Source organism: Loxodonta africana, chromosome 1 (genome assembly GCF_030014295.1).
Source record: "Loxodonta africana isolate mLoxAfr1 chromosome 1, mLoxAfr1.hap2, whole genome shotgun sequence".
NCBI classification, from domain to species: Eukaryota; Metazoa; Chordata; class Mammalia; order Proboscidea; family Elephantidae; genus Loxodonta; species Loxodonta africana.
The window spans coordinates 82,041,442-82,056,607 of NC_087342.1; the positions used below are offsets into that span (position 1 = coordinate 82,041,442).

The following is a 15,166-nucleotide window of genomic DNA, read 5'->3' on the forward strand; positions in this document are numbered from 1 at the left end:
GGCTCTATGTGCTCAACAGGGCCTACCTCAGGCCCAGGGATTCCACTGCTGGAGCCGGCTTGGCGGTGGGGGCAGAGGGGGGTGGTAAAATATATGCAAGTACTTACCTTTTGCCTGGAGTGCCCTTCTTCTGAGGTTCCAGAGGTGTGAGTAGGCTGTGTGGCTGGCTGCTTTGCCCTGAGGAAACTGCAGCCAAAGGCTAGTACCAGCCCGCTACCGCAGCTCCTGGAATGGTGCCTGAGGGCTTCCCAAGGTTCAGGTCCGGTAACTCCTCTCAGCTTCAGAGCAGTCTCTTCCTCCCCCTTCCCCTCAGTTTGTTTTCTAAGCTTGCCTTTGAAGCTCAGGGCTCCCAGCTTCTCACAAATATACTGCTTTCACTTGTTTTTTTCGGTCTTCCTTGCAAAGAGGGCTGGCCAGACGACTCTGTCTATTCCGCCATCTTGGCTCCACCTCCTATAGAGACATTTTTGGAACCAAAAAGCATTTGAAAGGCACGAGCAGTGGAGTGGAAATTCCTAGAAGCTTACTGGTCATACAAAGCAGATGTGATAAGATTGACCATGAAGAAACAGAGGCAGTGGCTGTTCTTTACAAAGGAAGCATTCAGCATAGCTATGATCCATTCACTTTTATTTGTAGTGGGTCCTCAACTAATGACTGTGTCCCAAGTCAACTCTTATATAAGTCGAATACATTTTTTGTTTTTTTTTAGTTTTCATCATTGTTGCCTTTTGTTATCAATATTTTTATAAATTTGTTCTTCATTTTCCAGGGTTGGCATGACAATGATAACATAAGCAACCTCGTCTGTAGGGCATATTATTAACGATAGGATGTACAGAATACAAAAACAAGGGTTGTGGTAAGTGGCGCGCTTTGTTACTGAAGTAGGACTTACGTCGGAACTACCTGTATCTATTTTCCTTTTTTTTTTTTTTTTAATAACTTTTATTAAGCTTCAAGTGAACGTTTACAAATCCAATCAGTCTGTCACATATAAGTTTACATACATCTCACTCCCTACTCCCACTTGCTCTCCCCCTCTTGAGTCAGCCCTTTCAGTCTCTCCTTTCTTGACAATTTTGCCGGCTTCCCTCTCTCTCTATCCTCCCATCCCCCCTCCAGACAAGAGTTGCCAACACAATCTCGAGTGTCCACCTGATATCATTAGCTCACTCTTCATCAGCTTCTCTCTCCCACCCGCTAACCAGTCCCTTTCATTTCTGATGAGTTGTCTTCGGGGATGGTTCCTGTCCTGTGTCAACTGAAGGTCTGGGGAGCATGGCCACCGGGATTCCTTCAGTCTCAGTCAGACCATTAAGTTTGGTCTTTTTATGAGAATTTGGGGTCTGTATCCCACTGATCTCCTGCTCCATCAGGGGTCCTCTGCTGTGCTCCCTGTCAGGGCAGTCATCGATTGTGGCCGGGCACCAACTAGTTCTTCTGGTCTCAGAATGATGTAGGTCTCTGGTTCATGTGGCCCTTTCTGTCTCTTGGGCTCTTAGTTGTCCTGTGGCCTTGGTGTTCTTCCGTTTCCTTTGCTCCAGGTGGGTTGAGACCAATTGATGCATCTTAGATGGCCGCTTGTTAGCATTTAAGACCCCAGACGCCACATTTCAAAGTGGGATGCAGAATGATTTCATAATAGAATTATTTTGCCTATTGACTTAGAAGTCCCCTCAAACCATGTTCCCCAGACCCCCGCACTTGCTCCGCTGACCTTTGAAGCATTCATTTTATCCCGGAAACTTCTTTGCTTTTGGTCCAGTCCAATTGAGCTGACCTTCCATGTATTGAGTGTTGTCTTTCCCCTCACCTAAAGCAGTTCTTATCGACTGATTAATCAATAAAAAACCCTCTCCCACTCTCCCTCCCTCCCCCCCTCGTAACCACAAAAGTATGTGTTCTTCCCAGGTTTACTATTTCTCACGATCTTATAATAGTGGTCTTATACAATATTTGTCCTTTTGCCTCTGACTAATTTCGCTCAGCATAATGCCTTCCAGGTTCCTCCATGTTATGAAATGTTTCACAGATTCGTCACTGTTCTTTATCGATGCGTAGTATTCCATTGTGTGAATATACCACAATTTATTTATCCATTCATCCGTAGATGGACACCTTGGTTGCTTCCAACTTTTTGCTGTTGTAAACAGAGCTGCAATAAACATGGGTGTGCATATATCTGTTAGTATGAAGGCTCTTGTATCTCTAGGGTATATTCCTAGGAGTGGGATTTCTGGGTTGTATGGTAGTTCTATTTCTAACTGTTTAAGATAACGCCAGATAGATTTCCAAAGTGGTTGTACCATTTTACATTCCCACCAGCAGTGTATGAGAGTTCCAATCTCTCCGCAGCCTCTCCAGCATTTATTCTTTTGTGTTTTTTGGATTAATGCCAGCCTTGCTGGTGTGAGATGGAATCTCATCGTAGTTTTAATTTGCATTTCTCTAATGGCTAATGATCGAGAGCATTTTCTCATGTATCTGTTGGCTGCCTGAATATCTTCTTTAGTGAAATGTGTGTTCATATCCTTTGCCCACTTCTTGATTGGGTTGTTTGTCTTTTTGTGGTTGAGTTTTGACAGAATCATGTAGATTTTAGAGATCAGGCGCTGGTCGGAGATGTCATAGCTGAAAATTCTTTCCCAGTCTGTAGGTGGTCTTTTTACTCTTTTGGAGAAGTCTTTAGATGAGCATAGGTGTTTGATTTTTAGGAGCTCCCAGTTATCGGGTTTCTCTTCATCATTTTTGGTGATGTTTTGTATTCTGTTTATACCTTGTATTAGGGCTCCTAGGGTTGTCCCAATTTTTTCTTCCATGATCTTTACCGTTTTAGTCTTTATGTTTAGGTCTTTGATCCACTTGGAGTTAGTTTTTGTGCATGGTGTGAGGTATGGGTCCTGTTCCATTTTTTTGCAAAGGGATATCCAGTTATGCCAGCACCATTTGTTAAAAAGGCTGTCTTTTCCCCAGTTAATTGACACTGGTCCTTTGTCAAATATCAGCTGCTCATACGTGGATGGATCTATGTCTGGGTTCTCAATTCTGTTCCATTGGTCTATGTGTCTGTTGTTGTACCAATACCAGGCTGTTTTGACTACTGTGGCTGTATAATAGGTTCTGAAGTCAGGTAAGGTGAGGCCTCCCACTTTCTTCTTCTTTTTCAGTAGTGCTTTGCTTATCCGGGGCTTCTTTCCCTTCCATATGAAATTGGTGATTTGTTTCTCTATCCCCTTAAAATATGACATTGGAATTTGGATCGGAAGTGCGTTAAATGTATAGATGGCTTTTGGTAGAATAGACATTTTTACTATGTTAAGTCTTCCTATCCATGAGCAGGGTATGTTTTTCCACTTAAGTATGTCCTTTTGAATTTCTTGTAGTAGAGCTTTGTAGTTTTCTTTGTATAGGTCTTTTACATCCTTGGTAAGATTTATTCCTAAGTATCTTATCTTCTTGGGGGCTACTGTGAATGGTATTGATTTGGTTATTTCCTCTTTGGTGTTCTTTTTGTTCATGTAGAGGAATCCAAGTGATTTTTGTATGTTTATTTTATAACCTGAGACTCTGCCAAACTCTTCTATTAGTTTCAGTAGTTTTCTGGAGGATTCCTTAGGGTTTTCTGTGTATATAATCATGTCATCTGCAAATAGTGATAACTTTACTTCTTCCTTGCCAATCCAGATACCTTTTATTTCTTTGTCTAGCCTAATTGCCCTGGCTAGGACTTCTAGCACAATGTTGAATAAGAGCGGTGATAAAGGGCATCCTTGTCTGGTTCCCATTCTCAAGGGAAATGCTTTCAGGTTCTCTCCATTTAGAGTGATATTGGCTGTTGGCTTTGCATAGATGCCCTTTATTATGTTGAGGAATTTTCCTTCAATTCCTATTTTGGTAAGGGTTTTTATCATAAATGGGTGTTGGACTTTGTCAAATGCCTTTTCTGCATCAATTGATAAGATCATGTGGTTTTTGTCTTTTGTTTTATTTATGTGATGGATTACATTAATGGTTTTTCTGATGTTAAACCAGCCTTGCATACCTGGTATAAATCCCACTTGATCAGGGTGAATTATTTTTTTGATGTGTTGTTGGATTCTGTTGGCTAGAATTTTGTTGAGGATTTTTGCATCAATGTTCATGAGGGATATAGGTCTATAATTTTCTTTTTTTGTAATGTCTTTACCTGGTTTTGGTATTAGGGAGATGGTGGCTTCATAGAATGAGTTGGGTAGTATTCCGTCATTTTCTATGCTTTGGAATACCTTTAGTAGTAGTGGTGTTAACTCTTCTCTGAAAGTTTGGTAGAACTCTGCAGTGAAGCCGTCCTTGCCAGGGCTTTTTTTTGTTGGGAGTTTTTTGATTACCGTTTCAATCTCTTTTTTTGTTATGGGTCTATTTAGTTGTTCTACTTCTGAATGTGTTAGTTTAGGTAGGTAGTGTTTTCCCAGGAATTCATCCATTTCTTCTAGGTTTTCAAATTTGTTAGAGTACAATTTTTCATAATAATCTGAAATGATTCTTTTAATTTCATTTGGTTCTGTTGTGATGTGGTCCTTCTCATTTCTTATTCGGGTTATTTGTTTCCTTTCCTGTATTTCTTTAGTCAGTCTAGCCAATGGTTTATCAATTTTGTTAATTTTTTCAAAGAACCAGCTTTTGGCTTTGTTAATTCTTTCAATTGTTTTTCTGTTCTCTAATTCATTTAGTTCAGCTCTAATTTTTATTATTTGTTTTCTTCTGGTGCCTGATGGGTTCTTTTGTTGCTCACTTTCTATTTGTTCAAGTTGTAGGGACAGTTCTCTGATTTTGGCTCTTTCTTCTGTTCGTATGTGTGCATTTATTGATATAAATTGGCCTCTGAGCACTGCTTTTGCTGTGTCCCAGAGGTTTTGATAGGAAGTATTTTCATTCTCGTTGCTTTCTAAGAATTTCCTTATTCCCTCCTTGATGTCTCCTATAACCCAGTCTTTTTTCAGGAGGGTAGTGTTCATTTTCCAAGTATTTGATTTCTTTTCCCTAGTTTTTCTGTTATTGATCTCTAGTTTTATTGCCTTGTGGTCTGAGAAGATGCTTTGTAATATTTCGATGTTTTGGACTCTGCAAAGGTTTGTTTTATGACCTAATATGTGGTCTATTCTAGAGAATGTTCCATGTGCGCTAGAAAAAAAAGTATATTTTGCAGCAGTTGGGTAGAGAGTTCTGTATAAGTCAATGAGGTCAAGTTGGTTGATTGTTGTAATTAGATCTTCCGTGTCTCTGTTGAGCTTCTTACTGGATGTCCTGTCCTTCTCCGAAAGTGGTGTGTTGAAGTCTTCTACTATAATTGTGGAGGTATCTATCTCGCTTTTCAGTTCTGTTAAAATTTGATTTATGTATCTTGCAGCCCTGTCATTGGGTGCGTAAATATTTAATATGGTTATGTCTTACTGATCAATTGTCCCTTTTATCATTATATAGTGTCCTTCTTTATCCTTTGTGGTGGATTTAAGTCTAAAGTCTATTTTATCAGAAATTAATATTGCTACTCCTCTTCTTTTTTGCTTATTGTTTGCTTGATATACTTTTTTCCATCCTTTGAGTTTTAGTTTGTTTGTGTCTCTAAGTCTAAGGTGTGTCTCTTGTAGGCAGCATATAGATGGATCGTGTTTCTTTATCCAGTCTGTGACTCTCTGTCTCTTTATTGGTGCATTTAGTCCATTTACATTCAGGGTAATTATAGATCAATAAGTTTTTAGTGCTGTCATTTTGATGCCTTTTTATGTGTGTTGTTGACAATTTCATTTTTCCACATACTTTTTTGTGCTGAGGTGTTTTTCCTAGTAAATTGTGAGATCCTCATTTTCATAGTGCTTGACTTTATGTTAGTTGAGTCGTTACGTTTTTCTTGGTTTTTATCTTGAGCTATAGAGTTGTTATACCTTTTTGTGGTTACCTTATTATTTACCCCTATTTTTCTAAGTAAAAACCTAACTTGTATTGTTCTATATCGTCTTGTATCACTCTCCATATGGCAGTTCAATGCCTCCTGTATTTAGTCCCTCTTTTTGATTATTGTGATCTTTTACCTATTGACTTCCATGATTCCCTGTTATGTGTATTTATTTATTTTTTTAATTAATCTTAATTTGTTTGTTTTTGTGATTTCCCTATTTGAGTTGATATCAGGACGTTCTGTTTTGTGACCTTGTGTTGTGCTGATATCTGATATTATTGGTTCTCTGACCAAACAATATCCTTTAGTATTTCTTGTAGCTTTGGTTTGGTTTTTGCAAATTCTCTAAACTTGTGTTTGTCTGTGAATATCTTAATTTCGCCTTCATATTTGAGAGAGAGTTTTGCTGGATATATGATCCTTGGCTGGCAGTTTTTCTCCTTCAGTGTTCTGTATATGTCGTCCCATTCCCTTCTTGCCTGCATGGTTTCTGCTGAGTAGTCGGAACATATTCTTATTGATTCTCCCTTGAAGGAAACCTTTCTTTTCTCCCTGGCTGCTTTTAAAATTTTCTGTTTATCTTTGGTTTTGGTGAGTTTGATGATAATATGTCTTGGTGTTTTTCTTTTTGGATCAATCTTAAATGGGGTTTGATGAGTATCTTGGATAGCTATCCTTTCGTCTTTCATGATGTCAGGGAAGTTTTGTGTCAGGAGTTCTTCAACTATTTTCTCTGTGTTTTCTGTCCCCCCTCCCTGTTCTGGGACTCCAATCACCCGCAGGTTATCCTTCTTGATAGAGTCGCACATAATTCTTAGGGTTTCTTCATTTTTTTTAATTCTTTTATCTGATTTTTTTTCAGCTATGTTGGTGTTGATTCCCTGGTCCTCCAGATGTCCCAGTCTGCATTCTAATTGCTCGAGTCTGCTCCTCTGACTTCCTAGTGCGTTGTCTAATTCTGTTATTTTATTGTTAATCTTTTGGATTTCTACATGTTGTCTCTCTATGGATTCTTGCAACTTATTAATTTTTCCACTATCTTCTTGAATAATCTTTTTGAGTTCTTCAACAGTTTTATCAGTGTGTTCCTTGGCTTTTTCTGCAGTTATCCTAATTTCATTTGTGATATCATTAAGCATTCTGTAAATTAGTTTTTTATATTCTGTATCTGATAATTCCAAGATTGTATCTTCATTTGGGAAAGATTTTGATTCATTTGTTTGGGGGGTTGGAGAAGCTGTCATGGTCTGCTTCTTTAAGTGGTTTGATATGGATTGTTGTCTCTGAGCCATCACTGGGAAACTAGTTTTTCCAGAAAATCCGCTAAAAAAAAAAATGCAGTCAGATCCTTATCAGAGTTCTCCCTCTGGCTCAGGCTATTCGGATGTAAGTGAAGCCGCCTGGGGAGGGTGGGGGAGGGAACAGAGAGATAGGAGAGTAGCACCTCAGAATATAGCCAGAGTTGCTTGTCTTGCTTGTAATGAGTATTATATCTGAGATTCCTGCGGGCGCCTGGCCTATGTGTGCTGGCTGTGTGGAGATTGCCCCCGGGGGGTCTGGCCCGCTGGAGTCACGGTCAGATCCTCCGCTTCCAGCCCCACGCCCAGCGTCAAGGCTCCCCTACTGGGACGGTGCACTCTCGACTCCAAAATCAGTCGCTGCCTCCCGGGGACTTCTCATCCCTCCAGCCGCGTGGCCGTGCCGCCTCCGCGAACTAGTCGGGCCTCCTCCCGGGGTTAGTTCAGATGGGTGGAGCAGCTCCCCGTGCTTGTGCCGTAACCGAGTGTCCTGGCTGGCACGCTGTTCTCCCTGTTCCAATACCAGTCGCTGCCTCCCGGGGACTTCTCCTACCGGCTCAGTCCCACGCCGCCTGCGCGACCCGGCTGGGCCTCTTCCCGGGGTTAGTTCAGGGGGGTGGAGCAGCTCTCCGTGTTTATGCCGTACCTGCGTCCAGTCCAAATCCCTGCAGGATGGTTCCCCGGCTCCGATGCTGCTCTTTCTGCTCCAAGACCAGTCACTGCCTCCCGGGGACTTCTCCTACCGACTGTGTCCCACGCCGCCGGTGGAAGCGGCTGGTCCCCCTCCCGGGGTTAGTTCAGGGGGGTGGAGCAGCTCTCTGTGCTTGTGCGGTACCTGACTGGTACGCTGGCACCAGGCTCTGGAAACAATCGCTCCTTCCCGGTATTAGTTCGTTCTCCATCTCTAAATCTGAGTTTGTTGTTCGGGGTTCGTAGATTGTTATGTATGTGATCTATTCACTTGTTTTTCCGAGTCTTTGTTGTAAGAGGGATCCGAGTTAGAGTCTGCCTAGTCCGCCATCTTGGCTCCGCCTCCTCTATTTTCCTTTTTGATAGAAAAACCTTTTGGGCTGCTTCACATGGGTCTGCCTCCTTTTGATGTCAACTCAGGTTTCCAATAAATGTTTTATTTAAAGATTTAAAATAACAGGGAAAATGGAGTGAGTAAGGAAATACAGGAAAATTGATGCTATGGAATATCAACTGGGAATGTGTTGATTCTTCTACTTTCATATTAGGAAGGCTTCTAATTCCCTGACAGTCTTCCTGACCTTGCCCAGAGTGCAAGCCACTCGCTTGCCTGAAAAGACTCGGGATCTACAGCCATCCTCTGGTTTTTAGGCCCAGCACCTGCAGAGAAATCTGAAGGCATTAAGATGGACTCCTCTGCTTTTGCTCCATTCTTCGGCTCAGAAATCACGAGGCACTAAAGAAACCTGTCCGCTCCTCACCCCTTCCCTTTTTCTGTCTTTCTGTCTCTTTAATAATAGAACAAATGGGACCCAAGATGAACCACCTGTTAACATGCATGCTTTTGATTCGGGTGGCTTAAGTGGTTCTGTTGATATCCGGTTCTTCGTTTCTTCCCTTTCCGAAAGTCTTCCTTCCTTTGCCACAGTACCTTTAGGGGATGTAGAGGCTCACAGCCCATGAATGGAAGAGCATTCAAGGCAGTACACCGGCTTATGCTTTTACTTTCTATGTGTGCAGGAATGGAATGGAAAATATTAGGAGAACTAAATCTGCATTCCTTCAAGGGGAAAAAAAAAAAAAGATGGCCGTGGAGTTGATTCCAACTGATAGTGACACTATAGGACACGATAGAATTGCCCACTCTGTTTCCTAGAATATGCCAGTGGCCTTTTGTTTAATAGCCCAATACTTAACTACCGCAGGGCTCCATTCCTTAATTAATACTGTTAATAGTGTTGGATCAGAGAAAAACCGCGGAAGTGACTGGGATCGAACCTGGCGCTTCATACCTGCAAGGAATGCCCTCTCCCACTGAGCTATGTTCCACACTCAGGGTCAGCAAGCAGAAATTTAGCTTCACTTAGTTGTATTACAATCCAAAGGTCTTGGAATGCAATTGTCGTATTAAAAATGGATGACAATAATTACGCATAGGTAAACAAAACGGCCAAATCCCGGAATTAAACCAGGGACCTTCAGATCTTCAGTGTAGCTGCTCTCCTAACTGAGGTATATTGCCTGCTAGACACATGACCTTAGTTATACCTCAAAGTACTGTGTAGAAGACTAGTGTACTTTTAAATACAAATTTCAGTCAATATTATCTATTCACACACCCAAAATTACATGAGGTCTGTTGCCACCCATGTCTGAACAATGTGATCCAATTTTTGGAGACTGTGCATGGGTTGGTAGAGGAAGAGTACAAGGAATAGAAGATAAAACAAGAAGAAGCTTCTCTCCTTGGTAACTTCAGGCTCTCCTATGGTTTCAACATGGCTTAAAAAACTAAGGAAATTCCAAATGAAATGATCAAGCCTGTTCTTTCTCTCCTCTTTCATTCCAGTCCTTCTTTTTCTGTCTTGCTCTTTGGTGACACTGGAATGGGGAACAGAGGATTATTGAGCACAATAACGTGCTGGCGAGCTTCTGGCTTCTGAGTAGAAAGGGGAAACATTTAAAAGCAGTTCATGAAATAATGTGTTTATTTCCATATGAATATGCCAAATGTGTTTTCAAAGGGAGAAAAGAATGGAAATATGGAAATTGTAAAAAGCAGATGAGTGTGTATGATTCTGAACCCTCTCAAGGAATGGACACACTCCCATTGAGCCACACCTCTCTCACGACTGAAAGAGCATGAAGATCTTCCTTGAAATATTAGCTATATTTCTATGATATCTTCGCAGATCTGATAGTTGGCCAGGAAGAAACTCCACTGTTTCAAATCCACTGTACCTCCCAAGGTGGTTCCATCAGAACAAGCAAGACTAGAAGGAAAAAGACAAAGTGGAAAGATCATGCTCACTTCAGCTCCAGTTAGTAGGATCAAATATACGTATATATATGGAAGGATTGAAAGAAAAGTAAAAAGGTCCTTGGACAATCTGTCAATGATCTTTGTTGACAGATCCCTTTGTGTTCTCAGTTGGAACTGTGTCATTTAAAAGACAGAAGGCTGAGCACATACCCATTGATTTTCTCTATCCCTTCCCCCTCTGACACGCCGTCTCCTTCTCTGCTGGCAGTAATATTTAAGATCAATCACCCTATGGCTTGGCAGGTGGTTTCCCAAATTCATTTGAGCAAGGAAATAGGGAATGAGATTTCTCTAGGAAAGCTTTCCAAAGAGAAAGCTGAGGAAATTATTAGCCACAATGAAAGTAAATGTGTGACAGACATAGCTCACTTGGGAGAGTCCTAAGGGTCTAAAAGTCTCAGATCCATTCCCAGGATTATACAGGTCCTCAATTTCTGTCAAAATGATGTAACCCTCATGCGCCAAGTCACCATTCAGTGAATACCTTCCAGCACTCACTTTCTCTAAGACAAAGAGAATTGGAACTACTTGCTTCTGACCTTCTTTGCCTTCACCGGTATTAAAAACTACAAGACTAAAGAGCTCGACTATTTATTGAGTGAGTGAAAGAGGAAAGGAGAGATATTTGCAAACGGGCAGTAAGTTCTAGAGAAATTGCTGGGCCTATTGCAAAGCCATTTTTTGCTTATATGTCCTTTACAATCTTGTGGTAAAAAAAGAATGTGCAGTTGATACAGTAGTGCAGAAGAATAAGTCACATGGAACACACAAAATCCTAGAGATACAGGTTTTGGGAAAAATTTTTTTTATGTTAGGCATGTACCATATGGTACTCCAAAGTGAGCAAACATCCTTGGAAAAACAAGAAGGGGCATTCTAGAGGGATTACTGAGGTTGGTTTACAGATGGATGTTTAATGATAAAGTGTCCAGAAGTTTTGAAGTATTGCACAGGCTTCTGGGGAATTGTTTAATTTTAACAGCAGTAAATACTTAAATTCAGTATTCTAAGTCTTTAAATAAAGATCTGCCTGCAATATGCTCCTCAATACCACATGGAGGATCTTGGATCAATAGGCTTTGGACTCACTGTACAGATCATCCGCCATACATGCTAAGCTGAAAGCATCCCAGTGAAAGAAAAGTCCTTGCTTAAGTTCTTCCCTCGCCAGTCCAACCCCATCTGCTTAGTATCATTCAGGACCTCCTCGTATTTTCAGATTCACCAATGGCATATTTTGATGACTTCCAGGGCTCTTTGACTTTTTCCTTTCAAACATCTGTATCTGAAGGAAGCTTTACATTTATGTCACTGGGTTGTCAGAGGGAAAGGAGTTTGACAGGTTTGCTTTGTTGTTGCTATGCAGTTCCTGACTCTGCATGTGGCCTGTAGATTCTACCAGTCTAGAAAAAAGTCACTTCATGCAAAGCTGATGGAGTTTTGAAGTTTCCCCACCTTTCAAATCATTTGTGGACATGATCCTCAAGTGAGGGATAGAGATGGAGTGTGGAAGCAGATCTTAAGGACCAGCTCAGAAGGTGCGAAGTGACAGGAGCAATGAGAGTCAGCTGAAAAGGATGGTGGCAGGGCACTGACCCAAGTAGAAAAAAAGTAGAAGTGAAGTTCAATTAACCATTTCCACTAACGTCTGCGGCTGCCAGTGATCTAAGGAGCTACCCATTTGGAGTCATTATCAGTGTGATAGATATTAGAGAGATGTGATTTTCTTGGAACTTTCCTGGTGGAGGCAAGTAACTTTCATTTAAAGAGTCTGCTGGCAAGTATGCCTTGGAGAGGACTACCGGAGTGGAAAGATCCTAGGACCAGAAAAGGTTATTCAAACAACAATCCAGTTAACCTTCTCCATCTATCACCACTAGACAGTATCCACACTACTAATTCCAGAAAGTGTGGAATTTAACCCTGTGGTTTCATTTATTTATTTTAGTGTGTTGGTCTTATTCTAGGCAAAGTTTTGTTTTGTTTTGGGGGGGATGGGAAGAAGGAACCACACAGAAAATTATCAGTATGCTTTTATGAAAAGAAAAGTCATCATCAAGCTAGTCAGTCTTCAGGGGGTGTAGCTCAGTGGTAGAGCATGTGCTTTGCATGTACAAGGTCCCTGGTTCAATTCCTGGCACCTCCACTTCACCATTTAGCAACCTCAACCTCTAATTTCCTTTATCATGTTTGTTCTGCTCACAGGAAAAGAAAGACAATGGTCCAAACAGTTGCTTTTAGTGTTCTTCCATTTATACTTGTTGGGGCTTAACGTCTCCCTGGGCAGGATGTCAGCAGAAGGGAGACAAGAAGGAAGAGACAGAGAAGGAACCAGCCCTTGCACCAAGGCAAGAAGACTTTCACCAGAACATGTAATCAATTAATATTCAGTTTTAGTTAGCATATCATGGATAATCAAGGTAGAAGAAGAAGGACAGAGAGAAAGGAGAAAAGGAAATGGCCCTCCGAAAACCCCTTAATGCTTTTAATCATTGAAAGTCAGACTAGAGGAAAGTTTCCAGCTGATTTTCTGGCCCTTAGTGGCACCGTGGTTAAGAGTTCGTCTGCTAACCAAAAGGTGGACAGTTCCGGTCCTTCAGCCTCTGCTTGGAAACCCTATGGGGCAGTTCTCTCTGCCCAATATGGACTTTAGGAGTCAGAATTGACTCAGTCTCAATGGGTTGAAATGGCCCTCTATTGCAATCTTTAACAGAGCGGTCAATGGGGGATGAGTGATTAGAGGACATTGGACAACCCAAACAACAGCGCTCAAGACACACAGAGATATTCAACATGAACATTGCAACTATAATCCAAATTTTAGCGACCGACGGTATCACTGGCCACAATAGTTCAATTTGGGAGTAGATTAGCTTTAAGGTCTTAAAAGTTTCTTGTGCCACTCCTGGTTTTAGCAGAGCAGTTATTCTCATTCATCGTAAAATGACTTTCATTGGAGAATTTCAAATACCATGTTGTAGAAAATATCCCACACTGCACACACACCTAGCTAAATTAAAATGATATATGAGCAGTGGCCAGTACCCTATTAAAATTCCTTCCCTTCTACATTTCTTATATTTGGCTACAGAATTCCACTTTCTTGTCTTTAGAACTTTAAATAAAGTCACATAAGATATTCATTTCACACCACACCAAAGATTTTGAGGGAGATGCATCCAAAGGACTATGTAGAGGGGTGAGGAGAAAGAGAGCAGAGAAGGGTAAAAATAGATAGAGGCATCTCTGTTGCTTCTGTTTCCTATAACAAACACTCTCAATTGGAAGCCATTTCAAGAAGCTTCTACTTCTTGCCAAACCAGAAGTAAGGCACTAAGAAGGGGTTCCAACCCTCAATATCTGACCTGGAATCAGAGACCTTATCCTTTGGGCCACAGGACTGATACACTAAAAAAGTAGGCCAAATCTGAAAGGAAAGTGTTGCTGGGGAGCATGTGGTTTCTGTTTTCAAATGCTTAACTTTGAAATTGAAAGAAAACTTAACGACATTCAAAAAGGAATCAAGTAGCAGCTGAAACCACTGAAAACAATTACATAGCATTAATAAACTTTGCAATGATCAGGAGTGATGGATTTCTTCCAGGGTGTTCTTCTCTAAGTCACTGATAATAATGATACTTTGGGTGGAGAAATACAAGCCAAGAAGTAAACTCTTCGATAAAGGGGTGCAGATGACAGCATGAGAAGAAGGAGCTCCAAAGGTTAGTATGTTCAGGCCTCTCCTGCCTCAAAGATAAGATGGCAATGCCCCAAGGAGAATGGTCTGGAAGCTCAAACAAGAGCTTCCCCTGTCAGAAATGCCTATTTTTAAAGCCAGGAAAAAATTGTATTTTAATCCATTTGTAACATGGATTTTAACAACTTCATCCTCTATCAACAAGTAGAAGAATCACCCGACACGGAGATAGAACTAAATAGTGGGTCCTTCTTACCTTACTTGGTGAGAGGTTTAGAGGTCTGATGTGCAATTGGGTGACTTCCAAGCTACTTCAAGTGGGAGAAGAGAGCCAAAATAGCTGGGAGGGGTCCTTCTCTCATTGAAATGCTAACCTCTGAGGTGCTTTGCTTAAAAGTCATCCCTGAAGTGTCTTGGTATTGATCTACAAAGGAATCCAAGGCACTTATGTGTGACCCACCCCCAACTATGCCTTATAAGGCCATAGACTAGGAGAAAAGAGAAATCCACAAATAACTAAACTACAGCAATTACAAATTCTCTTAGTTTTCAAATAGCCTTGGTTTCTTGGAAGTACTGAGATTTTTTTTTAGAAGTAAACAATACTCTTTTCCCAGAGGAAATACTCTGTCTTTCCTCCCCAGAGAGGTTAGTCATTCCTTCACAACAAAACTTCCCCATTTGTTCCCAGATTCCCTGTACATTATTTTCCCCAGGTTTAGGTCAAGACTAATGAACTCTCTTGGGTCATACTCTGGAAGATATGTAATAATGTACATTAATTCCTCAAGATAAATACCCTTTTTTCTTTGAATGTGGCAGGAAACAGTGCATAAAGACGTGAAGAAGGAAGAGGAAGGAGAGAAAGAAACTGAGAAGGAGTGGCTCACATTGGTAGGCAAGGTGCATCATCAAGAAAGGCAAGTACAGAAATGTAGAATATTAAATCCAGGCTTCTTTGCATCTGTATCGTTATTGTACATTCTCGTAGGTCTTCGAATTCTCTTGCTCTTTTCTCCTGTTTCCCAAAGCTGCAAGAAAGAGGTACAAGGCAATGCAGAGGGAAAAGAAGAAGAGCAGCATTCATGTTGCTTTCAGAAAAATAGGTGCAGGTCGGGAAATAAGAACAAAGGGATAAAATCACAACATTTGGCAAATAATGAAGTCCTCCTTGTCTAGCCGTATGATCATGAACTGGCAGTGATTTGTTTAGGGGTCAC

The 15,166-nt window shown here is 41.1% G+C and overlaps 1 non-coding gene across 1 annotated transcript; it reads left to right on the forward strand.

Annotated features, from left to right (window-relative positions):
* The first annotated feature begins 12,323 nt into the window (after window positions 1-12,323).
* TRNAA-UGC (transfer RNA alanine (anticodon UGC)) lies at window positions 12,324-12,395 on the forward strand. Its single transcript has one exon. It is a non-coding gene; the product is annotated as a tRNA-Ala (tRNA).
* The last annotated feature ends 2,771 nt before the right edge of the window (window positions 12,396-15,166 follow it).